We start from the raw sequence: 23,857 nt of genomic DNA on the forward strand, positions 1-23,857 counted from the left end.
CTAGAGATAGTATTCATTTCTTATCTGTAACTAGCCTTCATTTGATTTCCTACAAATAGAAATTTATGTAAAGATTATTTAAGGGAATTGATATTCTTATTAAGCTGAAATTTGGCCAAAGAATTGATATTTTCCGTATATTAGAAAGCGTTGAATACAGGCTTAGATTTCAGTGCTGAAAACATGAATTTGTTTCACAATGATGATTGAGTGAAATTCCTTTAGAAAATCTGTTTTAGGAAGAAATTTCAACTACTAGAAAAAATTAAAACTAAGTGAAAAGAGACTAGATAAAATATTACAATAAAGGAAACTCTTAGAAAAAAGAAACATCCCCATGGATGTATAAGAGAAGTATATAATGTTTCTCATTTGGCAACATTAATTAGATGGGGATGTATTACATAAAATTAGAACTAGTTACAAGATTTTTTTTATCATTTATTTATCTTTTTTGTTTATTTTTTATTAGATATTTTCTTTATTTACAATTCAAATGCTATCCCAAAAGTTTCCTATACCCTCTCCATGCCCTGCTCCCCTAACCATCCACTCCCACTTCTTGGCCCTGTTATTCCCCTGTACTGGGACATATAATGTTTGCAATACCAAGGGGCCTCTCTTCCCAATGATGGCTTACTAGGACATCTTCTGCTACATATGCAGCTAGAGACATGAGCTCTGGGGGTACTGGTTAGTTCATATTGTTGTTCCACCTATAGGGTTGCAGACCCCTTTAGCTCCTTGGGTGCTTTCTCTAGCTCCTCCATTGGGGGCCCTGTGTTCCATCCTATAGATGACTGTGAGTATCCACTTCTGTATTTGCCAGGCACTGGAATAGCCTCATATGAGAGAGCTATATCAGAGTCCCTTCAAAATCTTGCTGGCATATACAATACTGTTTGGGTTTGGTGGCTGATTGGGATGGATCTCCAGGTGGGGTAGTCTCTGGATAGTCCCTTTTTTTATTCTTCTTAGCTCCAAACTTTGTCTCTGTAACTCCTTTCATGGGTATTTTGTTCCCTATTCTAGAGAAATGAAGTATCCACACATTGCTCATCCTTCTTCTTGATTTTCTTGTGTTTTGCAAATTAGTAACAAGATTTTTATTATGATATCCAGCATCATTTGTCAGGTCTCACTTGCGCAATTTCTTTGTTTTTTTCTCATAGTTTCTAGTTACAAATGAATGCGTGCTCTTTTTTTTTTAATTAGGTATTTTCCTCATTTACATTTCCAATGCTATCCCAAAAGTCCCCCATACCCTCCCCCCACCCCCCTACCCACCCACTCCCACTTTTTGGCTCTGGCGTTCCCCTTTACTGGGGCATATAAAGTTTGCAAGTCCAAAGGTCCTCTCTTTCCAGTGATGGCCGACTAGGCCATCTTTTGATGCATATGCAGCTAGAGTCAAGAGCTCCAGGATACTGGTTAGTTCATAATGTTGTTCCACCTATAGGGTTGCAGATCCCTTTAGCTCCTTGGGTATGTTCTCTAGCTCCTCCATTGGGAGCACTGTGATCCATCCAATAGCTGACTGTGAGCATCCACTTACGTGTTTGCTAGGCCCCGGCATAGTCTCATAAGAGACAGCTATATCAGGGTCCTTTCAGCAAAATCTTGCTAGTGTATGCAATAGTGTCAGCGTTTGGAGGCAGAATTGGAAACAAAACACCCATGGAAGAAGTTAGAGAGACAAAGTTTGGAGCTGAGACAAAAGAATGCATGTTCTTATGAAGTTATCACTTTCCATATGTGGTGGTGCATAAATTCCTGTGCGGTTACTTACATGGGCCTCTTAAGGACATCCTTGTGGAGGCTAATGGTCGTATCATTACAGGATACTTACAAGAGCTCCTACCTGTAGCAAAGGAAGGGTGGAGGGATTTCCGCATCCTTGTGAGAGGCTTGAGTGAACTGACAGTTAAATAAAGAGCATACACATTCATAATTTGAATGCAAATCTCATGGATTAAGTAGCTCAGAAGCTAGTTTTCTGTGTAGGCAAGATTATGTCTTATGAAAACAAGAATTATTTGTCTTAGTATTACTGAAAGATGAGTGATGCTTCTTGAAAACTTAATTTTGCAAACATGGAATTTTAGTACTCCATTAACTATTTCTATGTGTGACTGTGTATGTGTGTGTTTGTGTGTGTGTTTGGCATGAGGACACATACACATAGGGACATGTGTGTGTGTGTGTGTGTGTGTGTGTGTGCTTTTGGCATGAGGACACACACACACATAGGGACGTGTGTGTGTGTGTGCTTTTGGCATGAGGACACACACACATAGGGACATGTGTGTGTGTGTGCGTGCGCGTACACATGGAGAACTAAATTTGAATGATATCTTCAGCATCTTGGGTAAGTACAGGACATAAGGTTTTCTTAAGGCTATGTCTGTCATTGAACCTAGAAATCGATGTTTCTTATAGATTGTTTTGAGGGAAAGGCACAGCAATTTTTCAGTGTCTGTTTTCATGGGACTTGGAAAAAGCTCCTGGGTGGGCTATATTCCCCATGGGTTTGGCTCCCACACTCAAGGCCTCCTGTTTCCTTGGCAAGCATTTCTCTGACTGATCTATTTTCTGAACCCCCACTTTATTTTATTAATCTTGAAAATGAACATATGTGTGTATATTCTTATTTAAAGCTTTCATATAGAATATATTCATTATAATCTTTATTCTCCCATATTCTCCAATCCCCCTTCTCACCTAATTGCACATTCAAACTCTGCTTCGCTTTTCTTTTTCTCAAAACAATGAAACGGCAACAGAAAAGAAAAAAATGGAAGTAGACTAACTAAAACTAAAACTAGAAATGAAATTACAGAACAAAATACTTCACAGCAAACCAAAGAGTGTACAAAATGAGTCTGTTTTGTTTGATTAATACCTTTAGGACTGTGGTCTGCTATGGAATATGGTTGATATACTCAATGATATCTTCAGTGATGCTGTTGGATAAAACATATTTTTTCCCAGCAGATATCCATTGTATAGGGAAGTGTCTACTTAACCTTCTCAGTGGTGTGTTTTGTCTGTTTTAAACTTGTGTAGGACTTGTACATGCTGCCAGGGTCCCTGTGAGTTCAAATATGTGTCTGACATGCTATATCTGGAGATGCTATTTACATAGAGTCATCCACCACCTCTTGTCTGCTACAATCATTCTGTTACCTCTATCTCATAGGTTCCAGAATCTTGATAAAAGGATTGGACTACAGTTTCTCTGCCTATCTATCTATCTATCTATCTATCTATCTATCTATCTATCTATCTATCTATCTATCTATCTATCTATCTATCCATCCATCCATCCATCCATCCATCCATCCATCCATCCATCCATCCATCCATCCATCCATCTATCTATCTATCTATCTATCTATCTATCTATCTATCTATCTATCTATCTATCTATCTAAATATCTATCTAAATATCTATCTAAATATCTATCTATCTATCTATCTATCTATCTATCTATCTATCTATCTAATCTATTGACATATGTATAGATTGATCTTTCTCCTTCTCTGTATTTCTCCATGTTGCTCAAACTTCAATATCATTGTTAACTTTCAGCAACTCCATAAAGAAGGTTCTCTAATGAGTAAGTAGGTTTTAGGTAAAAGATATAAGGCAGAATTGGGATCCCAAAGTCTACAAGTTTAGATGAGAAATCTAAAACAGAAAGACAGTAGAAAACATGGATGACTTCATAAACTGTGCAATTTCTACAACTATTGTGACATTCAAAAATTTTATTATGAGGCAAAATAAATGTATGCCATGTTAAAATTGCAGCTTCTATAATACATTAATTAATGAAATATAAGCTGATTTTATGAAAATGATCGTGTGTGTGTATGTGTGTTCTCATGATTATAAAATTTTCTTTACATTCCTTAGACTATTCTAATTAATTAAACCATATAAAAACTCTCTGGCCTGATGTCACTCTTGACATTGTATCTGATTCGTTTTATTGATTTTCTTTAAATAAACTTAACTTGCTTCATTAAATAAAAGTTTTATTCTTCAAATCTTATATTCATCTAGTTTAGGTTGTATAATTCAACTTTATTCCAGATCTCTTAACTTCACCAGGATTGTTTATTTATCTTTTTACCACCACAGATATCATTTATTCTCATCAAATATTAAATGCAATTTTTAAACATTATATTAGAGTGAATGTTTACCTAGTTTTAACAGGGCAAAATTGATATGTTAGAGAGGATTGAGAATAATAACGCCTTCCTCTAGCTTCAACAGAAAATGCTACAAATAGCGTTTGACACATATATAACTCAATAGGATTTAATTTTAACTCAAATGATGACTTATACTGCAAATGCCCTTTTTTAATTCTTAAAATGAGCCACCTAGGACAGTTCATTATTGTTTAATTTTAACAGTCTTTGTAAAATGAGACTACAGAAGGTCCGACTTTGCAGAGCTGTGTATTTGGAGACGCTTTATTAAAACATACATTTATATCAAGCATTTTTCTTCTCTTACCTCAGTGTGAATTATTATATCATTGACTAATCATCTCCCATAAAAATAGTATTGGAACAAAACTACAGAAAGAAATAGCGAAAGAAAAGCATATCCAATAAAAATGGTAATCTTTATATAGAAGGCAGTGTTTAACCAGGAGACAAACAAATATCCTGGCTAGTTATTGTCATAACTGCTTGAAAATTGCAGATGCCGTCCATGTGGAGCTTCTGTTGTTTTCTCTATCAATATGCATATGCAGTTCGTAGCTCAAGAGAAAACACTGTTGTTTGATGAGCGAGACAGCTGTATTTGTGTTGCATCCTTTGTGATACAGAATTAGCAGTTCAGACAATCTGAAATTATGTGTAAAATAGGAGAGACTATCTACTCTATAATGTGGACTGAAAATAGTATTGTGGAGGAAATAACAGCTCTGTAAATAAATTTTCACAAACATAATATATCTATACCAAGGGAATGGCAGTATGGCTTTTTCCCTATGAGATATCTTAGTTTAAAAAGCTGCCTCTAGATCCTCTCTCTTTAAATACCTGTTACCCCAAGTTATTAAGAACAACTAAAAAGTCAATATGTTTTTTTTTAAATCAATTTGTAGAGAACCTGTTTCTGAACATGATTATACACTTTTTCACAAATAATTAGCACACGTACTAAGTGCTTATTATCTGGTATTTTAATAGAATTTAGTAAGAAATATTTTCTGTGGTTTACCTTGTAATGTGTTCCATTTTATGTACTTCAAATGTAATTCAATTATGAGAATGGTCTTATTTCTTAATCCAAAATGTACCTCCATCTTTAAATGTATAAAAAATATGGTGAATGACAAGCACAACCAGTATTAAAAATTTTGTCCATACTACTTCACAGACCATCAATAACCCATAGATGGGTTTGACATTTATTGTGCAATACTAATAGCAAATATTTAAATTGTTTGTGCAATGTCACCCCTTTTAGATAGGAGATTCTGCTAAATATGGGTGGACACAAGGTGTTGATGGCTGGCATCTATGACTCACCAAGACTCTCTTTCACCCAAGTTTTATTCATAGCAAAAATGAAATAATTGTGATTCAGTGTTGTCATTAATGCGTTCTTTAATGTCTATAAGGAAAAGAACAAATGAATGTCATCTTATAGTAGGAAGGATTAAGTTCTGTAGATTCATAGTTTCAGAAATGTCAATCCTAGGACCCTTGGCTGTGGTGATCCTCACTCTAGTTAGTAAGGCAGAACTCCATGATGAGGATAGTTTGGCAGAGCAAAACCACTCAACTCATGGTAAGCAGAGAGAAAAAGAAAAAAAAATCATCTATAAAGACTGTTCTTTGTAGACATTAACTTGAAGCATACACATGTTTCATGATTGCAGCACACAAAACAGTGCTAACTCAGGAAACAAGTTTGCTGACTATAGTGCAGGGGGAAATTCTATTAAAAAATGCAAGATTCTCAGAAATTTCTCTAGAACTCTTCATATAATGAAGATAATAGTGTGATAATTCATAAAACAAGATCTAAAAATGCTAATATCATCCCATCTTGTGGAGGATCAAGGACTTTTATTTTCCCAGGTTGAGATAGTCCAAGATCAAGAATAAGTTAAAAATATATTGTGTTTTTTAATTTATAAGTTATAAATTAAAAATGTTAGAACAATTTCCACCAAGATAAGACACTTGACTCTTTGAGACACAGGGTGTTCTTATAAGACCCCAAAACTGCGGAGACTTCTGCTCAAGTCTCAGGATGAACTGGCTGGCACCTCAATAACTCAAAAGAAAACCACACCTGATGCAAACTGCAAGAGACTTTATTGTCAGCTAGCTGAAGACAAACTCCTTTCACCACTCAGGGCAGGGGAGTTCGACCCTGAGAGGTAACAGTAGGGGGCTTTTAACAGCTAGCTGAGGAATTGGGAGGATTTGGGAGGAGTTGGGAGGCATTTGGAGGAGAGTTGGGAGGAGAGATCTGGGAGGAGTTGGCTACAGCTCTTCTCTAGCTAGTGTCCTTGGCACAGGGAGCCTAGCAAGCGCCTGGCTAGGTCTCCCCACAATCATCGCATCTCTGGCTGTAAGGCACAGAAACAAAAAGGCTTTTTTGTTGGCTATAGAGAACAAAGAGCTTCTTTCTGGCTGTACTTTTAGAAATCAGAGAAAACAAGTTTGGGGAATGTCCATGGGCTTTTAGGGAGAAACACTTTAAGTTGAGGTCTCACATTCTAAAAGAAGGAAAAACATTCCTTCTCTTTACAGTAAGCATCTTCAGCTCAGAAAATAAACTACGCAGTAGTATCAGGAACTCCCTGAAACTGACCAGATTCACTAGCACTTTCCCTCCCAAGCATATAGAAATCTTAAAGAATGCTGAGAGACATTCTCAGGCAAGCTACGTCATAGATTTGCAAAGATGAACAGAATCAGCAGTGATCAAATAATATAAGTCAAATAATATAAAGGAGACTCATCCCACCACACCCCACCCCTTAACTTCCTGCAAGAGACAGTTTCCAGCCTATTGAGCCATTTACAAGTTTTGCAGTGTGTTCTAGAATTCCAGAGTTCAAGAGCTGTCACACTGATTTTGGCTTTGTTGATAATGTAATTATTTAGACATTTCTACTGCTCTATATAATCTCTTATCTATATTCCTCTAAGTAACCCTACTAAACCTCTAACAAAAATTAAAAAAGAAAAATAAAACTTAATAAAAGTTCACCAAGTTGGACTCTTGTGGTATCTATAATTTGGTCTGTTATCAGTTTGTTATTAGAGGTGAGTAGACACTTGGTCATGTGGATTGATGTCTTCTAAGATAAAAACTATATAAGCAACTGGATAGAGGCACCCTATAGGTGTTAGATATTTCAGACGCCCTCTCACACACAAGAAGGTCAATGATTAAACAAATCTATAATCACTGAAGTAGAAAATATTGAATGTGATATTTGGTTTAAACATTCACAAATCACAGAGGGCAGTGGTTGCTCATGATTATCAAAACAGAACATCCAAACATGTTAAAATATGCTTTCAAAAACTGAACTGTTGTGAAGATAGCAGTAAGATATTATTTCTTATTCACAGGGAGGTAAGAAAGAACGGTTCCAAGTTCAAGGCTAATCTAAGTTACATAGAAGGCTCTATCTTGTAAAAAAATTATAAATTGCCTACTTAAAAATTGCCTACTGACTTAAATTATTTTTCTTTTGTTTATCCATTTTTTATATTCTCAGTAAACTCAAGTGATTATTGGTATATGAACAACATTTCATTATTGTTGAATAGATTAATTTTTCTAAATCTATACAAATCCTTTCTAAATTGTAGTTACACACGTAAGGCTGACTCATGTATTATATTGGTATAATTAAACAGGATTTAACTACATAGCATAATTTAGTCTGCTTAAAGTATGTTCATTTAATACAGAGAAAGAATTTTAAGATGTATTTCTGACTGCAGCAGAGATTTGCAAAGACTTTAGGTATTTTTAAGGAAACTGCTAGTGAAAAATCTAGTCTTTGCTGGAACGAATAACAAAATTTATCATACAATATGTTTGTTTGAAAGTTTTTATGAGTTTTTAGAAGTGAATTCAGAGAATTGAATTGAGTAGTAGATGCTAATTTTATGACTGATAATTTTCAAGATACATTGGCACTTAATAGTTAAAATATAGTTCTGTAATTCAGAAGTATGGAATTAACATGTATATCTGTCCTGTTTTTTTCTGAAGGATTTGTATTGTTAGAGTCCTCAGCCACCACTTGCTCTAAGAAATTTTCCTCCTCCTTCTCCTCCTCCTCTTAGAAAAGCCAAGAACAGAGGGGTTTTTCTTTTTATTAGATATTTTTTAAATTTACATTTCAAATGCTATCCCCTTTCCTGGTTTCCTCTCCAAAAACATCCTATCCCATCGCCCTCCCCCTGCTCACCAACCCACCCAGTCCCAATTCCTGGCCCTGGCATTCCCCTACACTGGGGCATAGAACCTTCACAAGACCAAGGGCCTCTCCTCCCATTGATGACTGACTAGGCCGTGCTCTACTACATATGCAGGTGGAGCCATGAGTCCCACCACATGTACTCTTTGATTGGTGGTTTAGTCCCAGGGAGCTTTGGGGCAGTGGAACTGGTTAGTTCATATTTTTGTTCCACCTAAGGGACTGCAAACCCCTACAGCTCCACAGGTCCTTTCTCTAGCTCCTTCTTTGGGGACCCTGTGCTCAATCCAATGGATGGCTGTGAGCACCAACTTCTGAATTTATGAAATTCTTAGGCTAATGAATGGATCTGAACGACATCGTCCTGAGTGAGGTAACCCAATCAAACAGAACACACATAATATGCACTCACTGATAATTGGATTTTAGCCCAGAAGCCCAGAATACCTAAGATACCATTCATAAACCACATGAAACTCAAGAAGAAGGAAAACTAAAGTGTGGCTACTTTGATCCTTCTTAGAAGGGGGAGCCAACTACCCATGGAAGGAGTTACAGAGACAAAATGTGGAGCAGAGCCTGAAGGAATGATCATTCAGAGACTGCCCCACCTGGAGATCCATCCCATATACAATCTCTAAACCCAAACACTACTGTGGATGCCAACACATGCTTGCTGACAGGAGCCTGATATTGCTGTTTCCTGAGAGGCTCTGCCAGTGCCTGACAAGAACAGAAGTGTTTAACAAAGACACTGAATTTGGTCTCTCACTCTACACAATATACAGTTGTAGATCTCTTTGTGAAGTACTGTGTAGTGCAAGATTCTATGATTCAGGGTGAGCAATTGTCTGATCACACTTAGGCTTCCTCTCATTTATGCGTGTGATAGTTGATAGTTAGCAGTGACCATGGCTACACTAAAATGAAAGTGAAAACATACAGCCTCTGAGACTTCTGTCTGGTTCTATCATAGAAACTTCTTTAAGAAACCATGAGACAAAATATCAGAATCTAGATGCCTTGAAACTACATTGCTAGAGATGGGCCATTGCTGAGACAGAGTGGAGGAGGGAAGCCAGATGCTCCACTCTCCAAGTTTTTCCACATACTATCATCATGCCTTCAGAAGGTTCTGTACCACCTCTCAGGAAAATCTTACAGGATATACTATACAACACAGATAACTTACATGACTCAAAAAATGAGAACTTAAACCATTAAGTTATTGGCAATTTAATGTACAATACTAATAACAGGTATAGGGCTCTTTAAGTAATTGATTGCTGTGATTTCAAGGAAAGAAAGCTGCTGATGGGGCCCTGTACTACACACTGCTAACCCTACATGCCCTTGGGCTTTGGAGATGAGGTGTTATAGAGCCCAGGATCAGGTGAGAAAACACAACAGCAAGTTCATCAGAACACTGCTGCAAGATCCTTTAATACCCTCCACTGGCTCCCCTTTGGTCCCAAGAAAGCATCTCTTTTCAACATCTTTAATCATCAGGGAAATGCAAATCAAAACAACCCTGAGATTCCACCTCACACCAGTCAGAATGGCTAAGATCAAAAATTCAGGTGACAGCAGATGCTGGCGTGGATGTGGAGAAAGAGGAACACTCCTCCATTGTTGGTGGGATTGCAGGCTTGTACAACCACTCTGGAAATCAGTTTGGCGGTTCCTCAGAAAATTGGACATAGTACTACCGGAGGATCCAGCAATACCTCTCCTGGGCATATATCCAGAAGATGCCCCAACTGGTAAGAAGGACACATGCTCCACTATGTACATAGCAGCCTTATTTATAATAGCCAGAAGCTGGAAAGAACCCAGATGCCCCTCAACAGAGGAATGCATACAGAAAATGTGGTACATCTACACAATGGAGTACTACTCAGCTATTAAAAAGAATGAATTTATGAAATTCCTAGCCAAATGGATGGAACTGGAGGGCATCATCCTGGGTGAGGTAACACATTCACAAAGGAACTCACACAATATGTACTCACTGATAAGTGGATATTAGCCCCAAACCTAGGATACCCAAGATATAAGATACAATTTCCTAAACACATGAAACTCAAGAAAAATGAAGACTGAAGTGTGGACACTATGCCCCTCCTTAGAAATGGGAACAAAACACCCTTGGAAGGAGTTACAGAGACAAAGTTTGGAGCTGAGATGAAAGGATGGTCCATGTAGAGACTTCCATATCCAGGGATCCACCCCATAATCAGCATCCAAACGCTGACACCATTGCATACACTAGCAAGATTTTATCGAAAGGACCCAGATGTAGCTGTCTCTTGTGAGACTATGCCGGGGCCTAGCAAACACAGAAGTGGATGCTCACAGTCAGCTAATGGATGGATCACAGGGCTCCCAATGGAGGAGCTAGAGAAAGTAGCCAAGGAGCTAAAGGGATCTGCAACTCTATAGGCGGAAAAACATTATGAACTAACCAGTACCCCGGAGCTCTTGACTCTAGCTGCATATGTATCAAAAGATGGCCTAGTTGGCCATCACTGGAAAGAGAGGCCCATTGGACACGCAAACTTTATATGCCCCAGTACAGGGGAACGCCAGTGCCAAAAAGGGGGAGGGGGTGGGTAGGGGATTGGGGGTGGGTGGGTATGGGGGACTTTTGGTATTGCATTGGAAATGTAAATGAGCTAAATACCTAATAAAAAATGGAAAAAAATGTAAATAAAGAAAATATTCAATTAAAAAAAAAAAAAAAAAAAAAAAAAAAAAACAGTCCCCGATTGGCTGGTATTGTCCTTGTCAGCATTCCTTGGTCACTGAGGAAGTCTTCTATTAGGTCGTCCTGATGGAGATGCCTTTGAACCTGCATGGTTCCTGATGTTTACATAGAGGTGGCTTCTTCACAGTTACTGCTACAAAACGCCTATTTGAGTAACAAAGTAATATTGTACGTTTTTCCAAAAATAATTTGATCACTCCTGTGTGTCCTTTAGGTGAAAGATTTACTAAGGTTTTGCATTTTAATTCAAATGTCAATGTTCAAATATATTCTGTGATTTTACCTAATCTGTTTCTCCACACAATGATAATTATCAAGATGATAAACCAAATACTATTTTCCTCATAGTTTCAAAATAATCATTTCTAGCAGCTCTGGCGTATAAAGTAGCAACATAAAATAATTTGTGTATATTGTTTTGACGTGGACATGGAGACCATTTGTTTTAATTACAACGGAAAACATTACAAGCTCCGAGAATAGAATGTATAAAATTAAAACATGTCTGTTCATAGATACAAAATATTTTCTGGAAGAAGTTGATTGTTGAGCATTTGATGGGAGTCTTCTGATTATCTTATAATATAATCATACAGTTTTGATGGGGTCCGAACTGAATTTAAAATGAATAAAATATACTTCAATCAGCACTACAAATACCATTTCAAAGTAAGTCATTAAGAAAGTTACTTTTCAAAGAGTGGTTTATATTTTCCCACAGTATTTCTTGGTTATATTAGATTATTATTATTTATGAAACATTTATAATATGCTTATGTATTTTATTATGTAAAATATTTTGATACAAATATTTCACATAATGATATGTTCAGTTCTAATTTGACAAATTGAACAAATGGATTGAGATGGATGCGTGTGGAACATTATATGTAATTTACTCAGTGGTAAACTCTTCTTTGGTTAACTACATGCCATTAGTGAAGCATATCAAAGAGATAATTACACAAGGATGTTAGTACATGTTAGTCTCAGTATTACTGTAATTTTCAATACTAATGTTCTTCTCAAGGGCACATAGGATATTCACTAAGATATAATCTGATCCATAAAATAAAATAAAATGTAAAAAGTGATATTTTATCATGGGAAGTATAGTCTTAAATACAAGATGTATAAATGAGGCACAAAATACAAACCTTATAAATATAGGATGGGAATTCATTTTGATTCTACTAGTAAAGATAATTTTGAAAACACACAGAACCAAGCTGCATTTGTGGAAAATAATAAACTGGAAAAAAACTTTAGATCTAGTTATAGGTACTGAATGTACAATTTAAAATACCACATTACCAGCATATGAAAAGAAAACACTCCAGGACTCTGACTAAACTGAGAATCCCACCAGGAGTTTAAGAGGAAATATCCAGTGATATCTATGAATTACTTTAAGAAAGCAGGAGAGAGTGAGTAAATGAAAAACTGTCAAACTGTGAATATCTATAATGATACTTATACCATAAAGGCATTCCAAGTAAATAAAATGTGTAAAACAACAGACCGCACTAACACACATGTAAAGATTCTTTTTTTTTTCCATTTTTATTAGGTATTTAGCTCATTTACATTTCCAATGCTATACCAAAAGTCCCCCATATCCACCCACCCCCACTCCCCTGCCCACCCACTCCCCCTTTTAGGCCCTGGTGTTCCCCTGTACTGGGGCATATAAAGTTTGTGTGTCCAATGGGCCTCTCTTTCCAGTGATGGCCGACTAGGCCATCTTTTGATATATATGCAGCTAGAGTCAAGAGCTCCGGGGTACTGGTTAGTTCATAATGTTGTTCCACCTATAGGGTTGCAGATCCCTTTAGCTCCTTGGCTACTTTCTCTAGCTCCTCCATTGGGAGCCCTATGATCCATCCATTAGCTGACTGTGAGCATCCACTTCTGTGTTTGCTAGGCCCCGGCATAGTCTCACAAGAGACAGCTACATCTGGGTCCTTTCGATAAAATCTTGCTAGTGTATGCAATGGTGTCAGCGTTTGGATGCTGATTATGGGGTGGATCCCTGGATATGGCAGTCTCTACATGGTCCATCCTTTCATCTCAGCTCCAAACTTTGTCTCTGTAACTCCTTCCATGGGTGTTTTGTTCCCAAATCTAAGGAGGGGCATAGTGTCCACACTTCAGTCTTCATTCTTCTTGAGTTTCATGTGTTTAGCAAATTATATCTTATATCTTGGGTATCCTAGGTTTGGGGCTAATATCCACTTATCAGTGAGTACATATTGTGTGAGTTTCTTTGTGAATGTGTTACCTCACTCAGGATGATGCCCTCCAGGTCCATCCATTTGGCTAGGAATTTCATAAATTCATTCTTTTTAATAGCTGAGTAGTACTCCATTGTGTAGATGTACCACATTTTCTGTATCCATTCCTCTGTTGAGGGGCATCTGGGTTCTTTCCAGCTTCTGGCTATTATAAATAAGGCTGCTATGTACATAGTGGAGCATGTGTCCTTCTTACCAGTTGGGGCATCTTCTGGATATATGCCCAGGAGAGGTATTGCTGGATCCTCCGGTAGTACTATGTCCAATTTTCTGAGGAACCACCAGACTGATTTCCAGAGTGGTTGTACAAGCCTGCACTCCTACCAACAATGGAGGAGTGTTCCTCTTTCTCCACATCCACGCCAGCATCTGCTGTCACCTGAATTTTTGATCTTAGCCATTCTGACTGGTGTGAGGTGGAATCTCAGGGTTGTTTTGATTTGCATTTCCCTGATGATTAAGGATGTTGAACATTTTTTCAGGTGCTTCTCTGCCATTCGGTATTCCTCAGGTGAGAATTCTTTGTTCAGTTCTGAGCCCCATTTTTTAATGGGGTTATTTGATTTTCTGAAGTCCACCTTCTTGAGTTCTTTATATATGTTGGATATTTGTCCCCTATCTGATTTATGATAGGTAAAGATCCTTTCCCAATCTGTTGGTGGTCTTTTTGTCTTATTGACGGTGTCTTTTGCCTTGCAGAAACTTTGGAGTTTCATTAGGTCCCATTTGTCAATTCTCGATCTTACAGCACAAGCCATTGCTGTTCTGTTCAGGAATTTTTCCCCTGTGCCCATATCTTCAAGGCTTTTCCCCACTTTCTCCTCTATAAGTTTCAGTGTCTCTGGTTTTATGTGAAGTTCCTTGATCCACTTAGATTTGACCTTAGTACAAGGAGATAAGTATGGATCGATTCGCATTCTTCTACACGATAACAACCAGTTGTGCCAGCACCAATTGTTGAAAATGCTGTCTTTCTTCCACTGGATGGTTTTAGCTCCCTTGTCGAAGATCAAGTGACCATAGGTGTGTGTGTTCATTTCTGGGTCTTCAATTCTATTCCATTGGTCTACTTGTCTGTCTCTATACCAGTACCATGCAGTTTTTATCACAATTGCTCTGTAGTAAAGCTTTAGGTCTGGCATGGTGATTCCGCCAGAAGTTCTTTTATCCTTGAGAAGACTTTTTGCTATCCTAGGTTTTTTGTTATTCCAGACAAATTTGCAAATTGCTCCTTCCAATTCGTTGAAGAATTGAGTTGGAATTTTGATGGGGATTGCATTGAATCTGTAGATTGCTTTTGGCAAGATAGCCATTTTTACAATGTTGATCCTGCCAATCCATGAGCATGGGAGATCTTTCCATCTTCTGAGATCTTCCTTAATTTCTTTCTTCAGAGATTTGAAATTTTTATCATACAGATCTTTCACTTCCTTAGTTAGAGTCATGCCAAGAAATTTTATATTATTTGTGACTATTGAGAAGGGTGTTGTTTCCCTAATTTCTTTCTCAGCCTGTTTATTCTTTGTATAGAGAAAGGCCATTGACTTGTTTGAGTTTATTTTATATCCAGCTACTTCACCGAAGCTGTTTATCAGGTTTAGGAGTTCTCTGGTAGAATTTTTAGGGTCACTTATATATACTATCATATCATCTGCAAAAAGTGATATTTTGACTTCCTCTTTTCCAATTTGTATCCCCTTGATCTCCTTTTGTTGTCGAATTGCTCTGGCTAATACTTCAAGTACTATGTTGAAAAGGTAGGGAGAAAGTGGGCAGCCTTGTCTAGTCCCTGATTTTAGTGGGATTGCTTCCAGCTTCTCTCCATTTACTTTGATGTTGGCTACTGGTTTGCTGTACATTGCTTTTATCATGTTTAGATATGGGCCTTGAATTCCTGATCTTTCCAAAACTTTTATCATGAATGGGTGTTGGATCTTGTCAAATGCTTTTTCTGCATCTAACGAGATGATCATGTGGTTTTTGTCTTTGAGTTTGTTTATATAATGGATTACATTGATGGATTTTCGTATATTAAACCATCCCTCCATCCCTGGAATAAAACGTACTTGGTCAGGATGGATGATTGCTTTAATGTGTTCTTGGATTCGGTTAGCGAGAATTTTATTGAGGATTTTTGCATCGATATTCATAAGAGAAATTGGTCTGAAGTTCTCTATCTTTGTTGGGTCTTTCTGTGGTTTAGGTATCAGAGTAATAGTGGCTTCATAAAATGAGTTGGGTAGAGTACCTTCTACTTCTATTTTGTGAAATAGTTTGTGCAGAACTGGAATTAGATCTTCTTTGAAGGTCTGATAGAACTCTGCACTAAACCCATCTGGTCCTGGGCTTTTTTTGGTTGGGAGACTATTAATAACTGCTTCTATTTCTTTAGGTGATATGGGACTGTTTAGATGATCAACTTGATCCTGATTCAACTTTGGTAACTGGTATCTGTCCAGAAATTTGTCCATTTCGTCCAGGTTTTCCAGTTTTGTTGAGTATAGCCTTTTGTAGAAGGATCTGATGGTGTTTTGGATTTCTTCAGGATCTGTTGTTATGTCTCCCTTTTCATTTCTGATTTTGTTAATTACGATTTTGTCCCTGTGCCCTTTAGTGAGTCTAGCTAAGGGTTTATCTATCTTGTTGATTTTCTCAAAGAACCAACTCCTCGTTTGGTTAATTCTTTGAATAGTTCTTCTTGTTTCCACTTGGTTGATTTCACCCCTGAGTTTGATTATTTCCTGCCATCTACTCCTCTTGGGTGAATTTGCTTCCTTTTTTTCTAGGGCTTTTAGATGTGTTGTCAAGCTGGTAGTATGTGCTGTCTCCCGTTTCTTCTTGGAGGCACTCAGAGCTATGAGTTTCCCTCTTAGAAATGCTTTCATTGTGTCCCATAGGTTTGGGTACGTTGTGGCTTCATTTTCATTAAACTCTAAAAAGTCTTTAATTTCTTTCTTTATTCCTTCCTTGACAAAGGTATCATTGAGAAGAGTGTTATTCAGTTTCCACGTGAATGTTGGCTTTCCATTATTTATGTTGTATTGAAGATCAGTCTTAGGCCATGGTGGTCTGATAGGATACATGGGACAATTTCAATATTTTTGTATCTATTGAGGCCTGTTTTGTGACCAATTATATGGTCAATTTTGGAGAAGGTCCCGTGAGGTGCTGAGAAGAAGGTATATCCTTTTGTTTTAGGATAAAATGTTCTGTAGATATCTGTCAGGTCCATTTGTTCCATAACTTCTGTTAGTTTCACTGTGTCCCTGTTTAGTTTCTGTTTCCACGATCTGTCCTTTGAAGAAAGTGGTGTGTTGAAGTCTCCCACTATTATTGTGTGAGGTGCAATGTATGCTTTGAGCTTTACTAAAGTGTCTCTAATGAATGTGCCTGCCCTTGCATTTGGTGCGTAGATATTCAGAATTGAGAGTTCCTCTTGGAGGATTTTACCTTTGATGAGTATGAAGTGTCCCTCCTTGTCTTTTTTGATAACTTTGGGTTGGAATTCGATTTTATCCGATATTAAAATGGCTACTCCAGCTTGTTTCTTCAGTCCATTTGCTTGGAAAATTGTTTTCCAGCCTTTCACTCTGAGGTAATGTCTGTCATTTCCCTGAGATGGGTTTCCTGTAAGCAGCCGAATGTTGGGTCCTGTTTGTGTAGCCAGTCTGTTAGTCTATGTCTTTTTATTGGGGAATTGAGTCCATTGATATTAAGAGATATTAAGGAAAAGTAATTGTTGCTTCCTTTTATTTTTGTTGTTAGAGTTGGCATTCTCTTCTTGTGGCTGTCTTCTTTTTGGTTTGTTGAATGATTACTTTCTTGGTTGTTCTAGGGCGTGAGTTCCGTCCTTGTATTGCTTCTTTTCTGTTATTATCCTTTGAAGGGCTGGATTCGTGGAAAGATATTGTGTGAATTTGTTTTTGTCGTGGAATACTTTGGTTTCTCCATCTATGGTAATTGAGAGTTTGGCCGGGTATAGTAGCCTGGGCTGGCATTTGTGTTCTCTTAGTGTCTGTATAACATCTGTCCAGGCTCTTCTGGCTTTCATAGTCTCTGGTGAAAAGTCTGGTGTAATTCTGATAAGCCTTCCTTTATATGTTACTTGACCTTTCTCCCTTACTGCTTTTAATATTCTATCTTTATTTAGTGCATTTGTTGTTCTGATTATTATGTGTCGGGAGGAATTTCTTTTCTGGTCCAGTCTATTTGGAGTTCTGTAGGCTTCTTGAATGATCATGGGCATCTCTTTTTTTATGTTTGGGAAGTTTTCTTCTATTATTTTGTTGAAGATATTAGCTGGCCCTTTAAGTTGAAAATCTTCATTCTCATCAATTCCTATTATCCGTAGGTTTGGTCTTCTCATTGTGTCCTGGATTACCTGGATGTTTTGAGTTAGGATCCTTTTGCATTTTGTATTTTCTTTGACTGTTGTGTCGATGTTCTCTATGGAATCTTCTGCACCTGAGATTCTCTCTTCCATTTCTCGTATTCTGTTGCTGATGCTCGCATCTATGGATCCAGATCTCTTTCCTAGGGCTTCTATCTCCAGCGTTGCCTCGCTTTGGGTTTTCTTTATTGTGTCTACTTCCCCTTTTAGTTCTAGTATGGTTTTGTTCATTTCCATCACCTGTTTGGATGTGTTTTCCTGTTTTTCTTTAATGATTTCTACCTGTTTGGCTGTGTTTTCCTGCTTTTCTTTAAGGGCCTGTAACTCTTTAGCAGTGCTCTCCTGTAATTCTTTAAGTGACTTATGAAAGTCCTTCTTGATGTCCTCTATCATCATCATGAGAAATGTTTTTAAATCTGGGTCTAGATTTTCGGTTGTGTTGGGGTGCCCAGGACTAGGTGGGGTGGGAGTGCTGCGTTCTGATGATGGTGAGTGGTCTTGATTTCTGTTAGTAGGATTCTTACGTTTGCCTTACGCCATCTGGTAATCTCTGAAGCTAGCTGTTTTAGTTGTCACTGTTAAGAGCTTGTTCTTCAGGTGACTCTGTTAGCCTCTATAAGCAGACCTGGAGGGTAGCACTCTCCTTAGTTTCAGTGGGCAGAGTATTCTCTGCAGGCAAGCTCTCTTCTTGCAGGGCAGGTACCCAGATATCTGGTGTTCGAACCAGACTCCTGGCAGAAGTTGTGTTCCACTCACTAGAGGTCTTAGGATCTCGTGTGGAATCCTGTGTGGGCCCTTGCGGGTGTCAGGCGACTCCGCTGGCAAGGTAGCCCGGGGCTCGAGTGGAGCGGAAGGGGTTTGTGCCCCAGATCAAGCTTGGGTAGCCTGCTTCCCTATGTACCGCAGTCTCAGGTTCCGCGCGATTGGATTGGGGCAGGCGCTGTGTTCCACTCACCAGAGGTCTTAGGATCCCGTGGGGAGTCCCGTGTGGGCCCTTGCGGGTGTTGGGCAAGACTCTGCTGGCAAGGTAGCCCGGGGCTCGAGTGGAGCTGAAGGGGCTTGTGCCCCAGATCAGGCCCGGGTAGCCTGCTTCCCTATGTACTGCAGTCTCAGGTTCCGCGTGATTGGATTGGGGCAGGCGCTGTGTTCCACTCACCAGAGGTCTTAGGATCCCGTGGGGAGTCCCGTGTGGGCCCTTGCGGGTGTTGGGCAAGACTCTCCATGTAAAGATTCTTAAACAAGAAATTAGGCATTATTTTTCTAATTGGGTCAAATGTACAAGACATTAAAAAAATCCATCAAATTGTATTATATTGCAGAATGATTGGGTGGGTAATGGAATAGTGTGTAAAAAATAAATTAAAAAATAAATAATAAAAAATATGTAAGTATATAAACAAATTAATTTTTATAGGAAGAGGCATATCACATTCAACATCAGGGCTTTTAGTAAACTAGACAAGTGCCTTCCTTCTTGGTCACATATCTAGCTACAAGGTGTGTCAATAATTTTTTTAAAGACCTAAAGTGCATGAGATTGTATACTGGATTAAATGATATCTTTTTATAAACATATATTTTATTTATGTGTGTTGTTTGTGTGTTTGTATATACTCGTGTGTGTTAGTGCCCTATAGGGGACAGAAGAGGGCATCATACTCTCTGCTGCTGGAGGTTTAGGCAGGGTGAGATGTTAAACATAGGCATTGAGAACCAAAACATAGCTCATGGGAAGTTCAACAAGCACTCTGAAATTTTGAGCTGTCTTCCTAACTCATCGGTTTATTTGTTTGTTTGCTTGTTTTGTTTTTTCACTTTTATTCTCAGTTTTCCATCTTGTTAGTGTTAAAATCTGAGGAAACAGTTGTCCTTCAGATGGAAATAATGTGGCTGCCTACTATATAAGTGTTTACTATGTTCATAACAGTCTTATTTTTAAAAGCCAGAAGCTGGAAAGAACCCAGATGTTCTACAACAGAGGAATGGATACAGAAAATGTGGTACATTTACACAATGGATTACTACTCCGATATTAAAAATAATGGCTTCATGAAATTCTTAGGCAAATGGATAGAACTAGAAAATAGCATCATGAGTGAGGCAATCCAATCAGAAAATAACACACATGGTATGCATGCACTGATAGGTGGCTATCAGCTCCAAAACTTGGTATACTCAAGATACAATTCACAGGCCTTGTGAAGCAAGAAGGAAGACCAAAGTGCAGTGATTAGGACCTTCTTAGAAGGGGGAACCAATTACTCATGAGAGTAAGTAGAGAGACAAATTGTGGAGCAGAGACTAGAGAAAAGGCCATCCAGACACCACCCCACCTGGGCATATATTCCATATACCATCTAAACTCAGACACTATTGTGGATGCTAAGAACTGCATGCTGACAAGAGCCTGAAATAGCTGTCTCCTGAGAGGCTCTGCCAGAGTCTGACAAATACAGAGGCAGATGCTTGAAGGCAACTGTTGGACTAAGCATGGGGTCTCCAATGGAAAGGACTGAAGGAGTTGAAGGGGTTTGTAACCTCATAGGAAGAACAACAATGTCAACCAACCAGACCTGCCCAAAGCACCCAGGAATTAAACCATCAACTGAGGTGTTCACATGGAGCAATCCTTGGCTCTAGCCTCATATGTAGCAGAGGCTACATGTTGATGTTGTTGAACATCAATGGGAGGAGAGGTCCTTGGTTTTGTGAAGGTTAGATGCCCCAATTTAGTGGAATGTGAGGGTAGGAATGTAGGAGGTGGTGGGTGGGGGTACACCCTCATAAAAGCAGGGGAAGGGTATGGAATAGGAGGTTTCCAGGGGGGAAACTGAGAAAGGGTATAACATTTGAAATGTAAATAAAGAAAATATCCAATAAAAAAAATTCACACAGTAAGGTTTTGAGCAGACTGTTAAACACAGAAGTTAAGAATCAAATACTATAATTTCTGAAAACACATACACTATAAACATTAGGTAACAAAAATTTGAGGTATAATGATAAATCACCCTGTATCTTCTTATTATACTTTTATTATTTAAACCCATTTTAATTTTAATATTTTTTATCACATTCTTCTCTTCCCCCAAGTACTTTCAGATCCTCTCCTCTTCCCTACACATCCAGCTTTAACAATTTTTTTTCACGAAATAAAACAAATAAAAAGTCATTATATCATGTGAGTTCTTTTGTGATTGGGTTACCTCACTCAGGATGATATCCTGTAGATCCATCCATTTGCTTAGGAATTTCATAAATTCATTGTTTTAATAGCTGAGTAGTACTCCATTGTGTAAATGTACCACAATTTCTGTATCCATTCCTCTGTTGAGGGACATCTGGGTTCTTTCCAACTTCTGGCTATTATAAATAAGACTGCTATGAACATAGTAGAGCATGTGTCCTTCTTACCGGTTGGGACATCTTCTGGATATATGCCCAGGAGAGGTATTGCGGGATCCTCCAGTAGTACTATGTCCAATTTTCTGAGGATTCACCAGACTGGTTTCCAGAGTGGTTGGACAAGCTTGCAATCCCACCAAAAATGGAAGAGTGTGCCACTTTCTCCACATCCTTGCCAGCATCTGCTGTCAAATGAATTTTTGATCTTAGCCATTCTGACTGGTGTGAGACAGAATCTCAGGGTTGTTTTGATGTGCATATCCCTGATTATTAAAGTTGTTGAACATTTTTTAGGTGCTTCTCAGCCATTAGATATTCCTTAGTTGAGAATTCTTTGTTTACCTCTATGCCACATTTTTTAATGGGGTTATTTGGTTTTCTGGAGTCTACCTTCTTGAGTTCTTTATATATATTGGATATTAGTCCCCTATCTAATTTAGGATTGGTAAAGATCCTTTCCCAATCTGTTGGTGGCCTTTTTGTCGTATTAAGAGTGTCTTTTGTCTTACAGAAACTTTGCAGTTTTATGAGGTCACATTTGTCAATTCTTGATCTTACAGCACAAGCCATTGCTGTTCTATTCAGGAATTTTTCCCCTGTCCCCATATCTTTGAGGCGTTTCCCCACTTTCTCCTCTATAAGTTTCAGTATCTCATTTTAAGTGGAATTCCTTGATCCACTTAGACTTGACTTTAGTACAAGGAGATAAGAATGGATCAATTCTCATTCTTCAACATGATAACCGCCAGTTGTGCCAGCACCATTTGTTGAAAATGCTGTCTTTTTTCCACTGGTTGGTTTTATCTTCCTTGTCAAAGATCAAATGACCATAGATTTGTGGGTTCATTTCTGAGTCTTCAATTCTATTCCATTGGTCTACCTGTCTGTTGCTATACCAGTACCATGCAGTTTTTATCACAATTGCTCTGTAGTACAGCTTTAGGTCAGGCATGGTGATTCCACCAAAGTTTCTTTGATCATTGAGAAGAGTTTTTACTATCCCAGTTTTTTTTGTTGTTCCAGATGAATTTGCAGATTGCCCTTTCTAATTTGTTGAAGAATTGAGTTGGAATTTTGATGGGGATTGCATTGAATCTGTAGATTCCTTTAGGCACAATAGCCATTTTCACTGTAGTGATCCTGCCAATCCATGAGCATGGGAGAGCTTTCAATCTTCTGAGAACTCACATGATATGTACTCACTGATACGTGGATATTAGCTCAGAAACTGAGAATACACAAGATGCAATTTGCAAAACACTTGAAACTCAAAAAGAATAAAGACCAAAGTGTGGATACTTCGCCCCTTCTTAGAATTGGGAAAAAAAAAAAAAAAACACCCATGGAAGGAGTTACAGAGACAAAGTTTGGAGCTGAGACAAAAGGATGGACCATCCAGAGACTGCCCAACCCGGGGTTCCATCCCATAAACAGCTACCAAACACAGTCCCTTTTGCATATGGCAGCAAGATTTTTCCAAAAGGACCCTGATATAGCTATCTTTTGTGAGGCTATGCCAGTGACTGGCAAACACAGAAGTGGATGCTCACAGTCAGCTATTGGTTGGAACACAGGGCTCCCAATGGAGGAGCTAGAGAAAGTACCCAAGGAACTGAAGGGGTCTGCAACCTTATAGGTGGTACAACAATATGAACTAACCAGTAACCCCAGAGCTCGTATCTCTAGCTGCATATGTAGCAGAAGATGGCCTAGTCGGCCATCATTGAGAAGAGAGGCCCCTTGGTCTTGTAAACTTTATATGCCCCAGTACAGGGGAATGCCAGGGCCAAAAATTGGGAGTGGGTGGGTAGGTAGGCAAGTGCGGGAGGGGAGGGGTATAGTGGATAGCATTTGAAATGTAAATGAAGTAAATAACTAATAAAAATTGGAAAACAAGGTCACTATATCAGCAACTCCTCCCCCCAGCAACAAAACAAAACAACAACAACAACAATAAGAAAACAAAACAAAACAAAACAAAAAAAAAAACCCTAAGGAAACAAAATAGAACACCTACTCCAGAAATAGCATAATACATACCATCAATATCTTACTACTATAGAACATGTTTTAACTGTAGGTTCACATTCAGAGGTTGGGAAGGGGGCTTATATGCAATTAAAGGTATTGACTACCTGTTGACTTTCAAGCAAGAGGCTCCAAATAACTTGGGCAATGACATCACTTGTTATTTTATTAAAAGAAATAATAATATTATTGCAGGATTTTCCCTGTCCAATTACACTACGGAAGTGGGAGGCCTGTGATTGGACAGGGAATGTGAGGCAGAGCTAAGAGTTGGGGAGACAAATAAAGTCAGTATGAATTAGTGGTGACTCTCCACATCTGAGTCCTTAAAGTTTAGGGTTCAAATTTTCTCCTTTTAAAAAGACAGTGATTACTTTTTGAACCTATGAGAATTTTAATTAATTGATCTTAACAACTTTTTCCTACTCTAAGAGCAGTGAAATAATTTAAAATTAACTTCTATGCTGGAAACATCTGAAAATGTTTG

Source organism: Mus musculus, chromosome 10 (genome assembly GCF_000001635.26).
Source record: "Mus musculus strain C57BL/6J chromosome 10, GRCm38.p6 C57BL/6J".
Classification (NCBI taxonomy): Eukaryota; Metazoa; Chordata; class Mammalia; order Rodentia; family Muridae; genus Mus; species Mus musculus.